Genomic DNA, 8269 nt, shown 5'->3' with positions numbered 1-8269 from the left:
GCATGGATGTTAAAATTGATGGCATGGATGATAAGATGGAAGAATTGAAGATAAATATGAATAAGTTGCTACAAGAAATGGTCACTAATGGTGAAAGGGTACTAAAGGAAACTCATGATGAGAACAAAAGAAATGTTAATCATGATTCCATAGACTCTAATGTTGGATCGAAGACTCACCATATTCCAAAAATCGATATGAGGAAGTTTGATGGCAAGGATCCCGCCACATGGATATTACAGATGGAGCAATTCTTTGATCTCAATAATGTGCAAAACACACAAAAGGTACGTATGGAAACTTTATATTTGGAACCAAATCAGTTTGTATGGTATCAATGGCTTTGCTCTCGTAAACAATTTATCACTTGGGCAATTTTTACGGAAGAATTGATAGCACATTATGAGGATACAAAAAGCAACACTTTTTTTAGCCAATTGATAAGTCTCAAACAAAAGGGTTCAATAATGGAGCACATTGAGGAGTTCCAAAAATTGAACATAAGGGTAAAAGATATTCCAGAGGAGCATAGGATTGATGTGTTCATAGGGTCTTTAAAGGATAATATCCAACATGATGTTCGCCTTTGGGAACCTGATTCATTAGAGAAGGCATTCAGGTTAGCAAGAAAAATGGAAAGCAAAATTATGGCAACCAGGAAGCATACCACTCACAACTATAAAGACGGAAGTGTTGTTGCCCCTAGTCTTCCACAACCTATAAGGTTGACACCACAACAATTGGAAGAAAAAAGAGCAAAAGGGCTTTGTTACAGTTGTGATAGCAAATACACTAAAGGTCATAAGTGTGCTGAGAAGAAATTATTCTACATAGATTGTGAAGAGGAAGAAGAAAAGGAGCAAGAAAGGTCAAAAGAAGAGGATATACTCCAGGAACAAAGCCTAGATGAAGAACAAATAAATCCGACCATATCTTGTAATGCATTGGCGGGAATTACCACTCCTCAAACCATCAAGATAGAAGGACAAATCAAGAAGAAAAAGGTAATAGTGTTGATTGATTCAGGAAGCACCCACAATTTTATTCATTGTAAGGTAGCAAAAGAATTGAATTGCTTCCTATATCCAGCACCAGAGTGTCAAGTGATGATTGCAAATGGAGGAACAATAAATTGCTCTGGAAAGTGCCATAATATCAAGCTATCCATGGGAGAATATGTATTGACTAGCCCAATGCTTTCCATTCCAATGGGAGGTGTTGATGTTGTACTAGGAGTCCAATGGCTACAATCCTTGGGTACAATAGCTTTTAATTTTCAAGAACTTTTCATCAAATTTTCTACGGAAGGAAAGGAAGTTGAATTAAGGGGTATTGCAGGGAAAACAGGAAAGATAATCAGCTCTAATGGTATGACAAAGCTTCTAAAAAAGGAACAAAGAGGTGTAATTGCACAATTATGTTCGCTAGATGTTTCCACATTGGAATCATCTATTTCTCCAGATCTCCAAAAAGTCCTGGACAATCATTCCAAGGTATTTGAGACTCCCAAAGGTCTCCCACCTATGCGTGATCATGATCATGCTATTCATCTGATTCCAGGAAGTGTTCCTCCAAACATCAGGCCGTACAGATATCCCTATGTCCAAAAGAGTGAAATTGAACGTATGGTTGCAGAAATGCTAGAGGCTGGTATAATTCAACCGAGTCAAAGTTCTTTCTCTGCTCCAGTAGTATTGGTGCACAAGAAGGATGGATCATGGCGCATGTGTCCAGATTATAGGGAGCTCAACAAGCTCACTATTAAAGATAAGTTCCCCATTCCTGTCATTGATGAATTACTGGATGAATTGCATGGATCAATTTACTTCACCAAGTTGGATCTTCGTTTAGGATATCATCAAATCAGAATGAAGATTGAAGACATTCCGAAAACAACATTTAGAACTCATGAGGGTCATTATGAATTTTTGGTCATGCCTTTTGGCCTTACCAATGCACCTTCAACATTTCAAGGTTTGATGAATTCAATTTTCAAACCATTCCTTAGAAAATTTGTGTTAGTATTTTTTGATGATATACTAATCTACAACAAGTCTTGGAAGGATCATGTTGAACATGTTGACAGGGTGCTACAACTATTGGAGGAGAAACAATTATATGCAAAAAGATCCAAATGTTTCTTTGGAGTCCAGGAGGTGGAATATCTGGGTCATATTGTATCTCATGAAGGAGTTAAGGTAGACCCTAGCAAAATTAAAGCCATTAAGGAATGGAAAATCCCCACATCCATAAAGCATCTGCGAGGATTTCTCGGGTTGACAGGGTATTATCGCAAGTTTGTTAAGAATTATGGGAGAATAGCAGCACCTCTAACAACATTATTGAAGAAAGATGCATTTTCATGGACTCCGGAAGCAACAAAGGCCTTTGAACATCTTAAAGAGGCAATGTGCCAAGCACCGGTCTTAGCTACACCGGACTTCACAAAAACCTTTATTGTGGAATGTGATGCTTCAGGAAATGGAATTGGTGTTGTTCTAATGCAAGATGAAAGACCCATTGCTTTTGAAAGTCGTCCAATCAAGGGAAAGTTTTTAAGCAAAGCTATTTATGAGAAGGAAATGTTGGCAATACTCCATGCACTTAAGAAATGGCGACCCTACCTAATGGGAAGACACTTCAAGGTAAAAACGGATCATGATAGCCTTAAATACTTTTTAGAACAAAGATTATCCTCTGAAGAGCAACAAAAGTGGGTCACAAAGATGTTGGGTTATGACTTTGAAATCATCTACAAAAAAGGGAAGCAAAATGTGGTGGCAGATGCACTCTCAAGAAAGGATGAGGATGTGGAAGCATTGTTGTGCGCCATTTCTATTATCCAACCAGATTGGATAAATGAAGCAAGGGAGGAATGGAAGAATGACGAAGAAGTGTGGGCACTTATTCGAAAGTTACAACAAGATTCCAGTACGTCTGATACATTTAGCTGGAAAATGATTCGTTATGGTACAAAGATCGCTTATACCTCTGTAAGAATTCCCAGCTAAAACAAAAGATTCTTATGGAATTGCACACTTCTCCCTTAGGAGGGCACTCAGGATTTTTAAAAACTTACCACAGGGTTAAGAAGGATTTTTTTTGGATGGCCTTAAATCAGATATTCAAAAGTTTGTGGCGGAATGTTTGGTTTGCCAACAAAATAAAGTTGAAACAATTAAGACACCAGGTCTATTACAACCTTTATCCATTCCAAGCCAATGTTGGGAGGAGGTTTCAATGGATTTTATCACAGGTTTACCCAAGTCTGAGGGAAAGAGTGTCATCATGGTGGTAGTTGACAGACTTACCAAGTATGCACACTTTTGTGCATTATCACATCCATTTAAAGCCAGTACAGTTTCTACTGCATTTATGGAAACAATTCAAAAGCTACATGGAAACCCAAAGATTATTGTAAGTGACAGAGATCCCATTTTCACTGGAAATTTTTGGACAGAATTATTTTCTTGTCTTGGTACTCAGTTAGCTCATAGCTCATCTTATCATCCTCAATCTGATGGGAAAATGAGATAGTAAACAAATGTTTGGAAGGATATCTTCGTTGCTTTGTATCTGATAAACAGACACAATGGGTCAAATGGTTGCCTCTGGCTGAATGGTGGTATAACACTTCCTTCCATACAGCAACAAAAATGACCCCATTTATGGCACTTTATGGGTATCAACCACCATCCATCACATCATATTTAAAGAAAATTCTAAGGTTCAGGCAGTGGAACATCACATCGAACATCAACAACAAGTCCTCCAACTCTTAAAGGATAACCTCGTGTTGGCACAGAATAGAATGAAACAACAGGCAGATCAACATCGCAGTGAAAGAAGTTTTGATGTAGGTGATTGGGTATTCCTACGGCTACAACCATATAAGCAAATGTCCCTCAAGCAAGCTAAGAAGGATAATAAATTATCACCAAAGTATTATGGTTCATACAAGGTGTTGCAAAAGATTGGTACTATGGCATACAAATTGGAGCTTCCTGCAGCTTCTCGATTGCACCCAGTTTTCCATGTTTCATGTTTAAAGAAGGTTATAGGCGACAAGCTCCCAGTTCAAACAATATTTCCAAAACTTGACAAGGAAGGAAAAATTATATTGGAACCAGAAGCAGTCACAGAAACAAGAACTCAATAGCTACGAAATCGATAAATTTCGGAGTATCTTATCAAGTGGAAGAACTTATCTGCTGAAGATTCCACATGGGAGGATGAGAATTTTATACAAAAGTATCCAGAACTAATCAAGCGTTGAGGACAACACTTTTTTGAAGGAGAGGGGCATGTTGGGTCCCTATAATACTAGTAATTACCCCATTACTATTGTAGTTATACCCCTTATTAATATTGTTGTGCCCCTATTGCCCCCATATTGTTATTACTGTGCCCCATAGAATCCCTCTATTGTTTTTTCCCTTGGGAAAAAGTCGTAATTTCCATTAGTGTAAGAAAATTACATTCTACAGATGCCGAGGCATATTCAAATGCAGGCAGTGTGCCTGTCGAGTTCACTATTGCTGTTTATATCTCCATGCAGGGAGCATGTTATAACAGTAAAACAAAACAAAATTTGATTTCAGTCTCTTTGTAGAGAGCAATATATACTATATATAAACAAAAGATATACAGTGTGGATTGTATCTTCAAGTTTGTAAATAAACAAAAATTATCAGAATATATATGGCCTATATAGCCCATCAGTCATGATGTTCATCAAAAGGCCGATGATAGTACTGGTAATATGTGTCGTCAGTGTCCTCCTGTATCCACCAGTCCTCTCCTATTCTGTGTGCAGCCTCTTTGGAGAGTTGATCTGCAATGGTGTTCTTCTCCCTGTAAATATGATGACAAGTAAAAGATTCAAAGGACGTAGTCAGTCTCTTGGCTTCCTCCAAAATATGTCTTAAAGAAAATGCATGGCAATGAGATGCATTATTAAGCCAATTGCAAACTACTTTTGAATCTCCAAATAGTTGTAAGTGTCGGCACTGTTTAAGAATAGCAAAATGGATAATATGTTTAGCTGTTATGAGCTCAGAGTAATTATTAGTGCCTCTGCCAAGATATATTTGAATCTTATAACTATGTCTGTCATTTAAATGAAGTGTAGAACACCCCCCACAGCCGTCGGGTTGGGCCGATCCATCAAAAAAAGCCCAAGGTTTAGAGTGATCAATGGGAATCGAGGAGAGGGTTCGAGGAGTAGGTACGGTTACTTCTTCAGGGATTAGATTGTAGTCAGCAACCGTTGAAAGGACGACCGAGGGCCAGTGGGTCCTCTTCAATTGGAAAATCGATAAATTGCGGGCTATCCATATAGCCCAGCAGATCAGCAGACGTAGGTTTTTGGCTAAGCCAGTATGATCAGTGCACCAGGAAGACCATGCCTCCTGAAGGGATGCCCCGTGCCAAGGATTCAGCTGAGGAATATGTGAAATAATGTCATGCCAAATATGTGTGGTCACGGTGCAAGAGAGGAAGAGGTACTCCTTTGTTTCTTCTGCATTTAAACAGAGATGACAACGATATGGCCCGTAGAAAGAACGCTTGATGAGGTTGGAGCCTGTCGGGACTTTGTCAAAAATTATATTCCACATTAACAGTTTGGTCCTTGGAGGTGCCTTTAGCTTCCAGATCGTCTTCCATGCACTGTGAATGTCTGGTGGCATGAATTTCTCCATAAGTTTGAGATATCCTAACTTAGGAGTGTATGCACCATGTTTGGCATGTGCCCAAATGATTTCATCCGGTCCGTCCAAGAGTCTGATGTTGGCTTGACTGAGCGCAGAGATAAAGTCCTTCCAATCATCTACCCACTGGTGTGGCAAGTTCAATGCTCTGTTAGAAATCCAAGCCTGCTGAAGAAATGTGGTGTTATCTTGGTCCCCAATGTGTTTGATGTATATGATGCCTCTGTCATTTATATATCACACCAGCTCCGCCGGGAGTCTGTGTGCATTCCCACAGCCTACCCAGGGGTCCACCCCTATCCTAACTGCATTTCCCTCTTTGATGCGCCATGTAATGCCTTCTCTTAGTAGAGGGATAGAATCAATGACAACTTTCCAAATATTAGAGTGTTGCGTACTATGCCCAGGTCTGGTGCAAAGCCAATCAAGAGTGGTTAATGGCCTTATATATTTAGATTGTGCCACCCTGGTCCAAAGACTGTCCGCAGTTAGTAGGCTCCAACCTAGCTTGGCTGCCAGCGCTTTGGAGAATATGGCCAATCTCTTGATCCCCCATCCTCCCTATCTCTTAGGTTTAGTTATAGTTTCCCATTTGACCCATGCAAAAATACGCCCTGTCTGATTCCCTTTCCACAAGAAACGACAACAAATATTCTGTAGACAGTTCAGGATACCTCTAGGTATCCAGGTCAAGGCCATCCAGTACACCGGAGTTGCTTCTATGACTGACTTAATGAGAACGAGTCTGCCAGCTCTCAAGAGGTATTTGTGGTACCAGACTTGCAGTCTTTTTTCCACCTTGGCGATGAGCCATAGCCAATCTGCAATCCTGTAACCTGCTGGCTTCAGTCTGAAACCCAAATACTTAATACCATCTGACAACTCCAAACTAGCAAATGGGAAACGTTGTGAGGCATAGATGACTTCATGTGCCGAGCATCCAACAGTGGTAATAGAAGATTTGTTATTATTAATTTGCATACCTGTAGCCTCTTGGAAGAGTCTGAAGGAGTGATGAAGAGAGGTAGTGTCACCAATACTGCCGTTGAGAAAAATAAGAATATCATCCACGAATAGAAGGTGTGTAAGGTATAGTGCATCCACAATTTTGATACCAGTGAGCTGTCGACGAGCTTTGGTGGATGAGATTATCCTGCTCAGCCCCTCCATGATCAGCAAGAACAGTAGAGGAGAAAGAGGGCATCCCTGTCGAAGCCCTCTTTCTGCTGTGAAGAAAGGTGTTGCTTCTCCATTGAGGAGCACACTGTATGAGACATCCAAAATGCAGCTCATAATCCATTTAATAAAGTCAAAAGGGAAGCCGATATGAGTGAGCAGAAGCCTAAGGTACAACCAATTGGCTCGGTCGAAAGCCTTAGAAAGGTCAACTTTTAAGATCATACCCTTTTGTTTCTTGGTGTGTAAGGAATGCATGAGTTCTTGGGCCGTAGCTATGGCCTCATGTATTTGCCTGTGATGTAAGAATGCAAACTGTTCAGAGGATATATGCCGAGAGAGTATGGGCTTGATGCGATTGGCGATAATCTTAGCTATAATCTTATAAAGGCAATTGCATAATGATATGGGTCTGAAGTCATCAAAAGTGGCAGGATGATCAGTCTTAGGTATGAGAGCGATAAAAGTAGATTTAACGGCTGATGAAATTCTACCTCTTCGTCTGCTGTCCTCCACAATACCAAATAAGTCCTGACCCAATATGTCAAAAAAGGAGATATAAAATTCGATCGTCCACCCATCTGGCCCAGGACTCTTGTCCTTTTTGAACCATTTCAGGGTCGCCTCAAGTTCCTCCATGGTCACCTCCTTAAGGATCTCATCCGAATCTTCCTGGTCCACAAATCTGGGGAAGAGCTCAGCAGTGCGCATGATCTCCAATATATTTGCATTCCTGGGAGCCTTGTAAATGCCTCGGAAATGTTCAGTTGCCAGTCTTGCCAAATCATGTTGTTCAGATATAGTATGTCCCCGCTCATCTTTAAGTTCCCAGATCGTGTTGATAGCTTTACGCCCATTGGCATATTTATGATAGAATTTAGTGTTATCGTCACCCTATGTGAGCCATATTGCCCTGCTTCTCAATCTCATACTTTCTTCTCTATCCTTTAGAATTCGTGTGCGCTGGGCTATCAGATGATTATACCGCTCCTTTTCCTCAGGCGTGTTAAAGTTCCCTGTTGAAGAGGTTTCATATTCAGATATGATTCTCTCTGCCTCCGTTAAAGTGTGATGATCTTGTATCCTCTTCTGATGGGCCCATTTCTTAGTGACCAGCTTAAGCTCAGATAACTTCGGGACAAAACCCGAAGGTAAGTCTTCCTGCTCCCGAATAGGGTTATTACGCCAGAAGTCTTGTACCAATTGAATATAAGCTGGGTCTCGGAGCCATGCAACATTGAATTTGAAGGGACTTTTAATTTTGTGAGTGAGGCCATCTAACTCAAGGTAAATGGGCCTATGATCTGACAAACCCCCAGATCCAACCCATTGCCTAGTTCTGGGTAGGTCACTATATAATTGTTCTTTTATCAGGAAGCGGT

Source organism: Pinus tabuliformis, chromosome 7 (genome assembly GCF_031772625.1).
Source record: "Pinus tabuliformis cultivar Carrire ecotype Pingquan chromosome 7, CPIR1, whole genome shotgun sequence".
In the NCBI taxonomy this organism is placed as follows: domain Eukaryota; kingdom Viridiplantae; phylum Streptophyta; class Pinopsida; order Pinales; family Pinaceae; genus Pinus; species Pinus tabuliformis.
Note: the sequence above shows the minus strand (reverse complement) of the source record.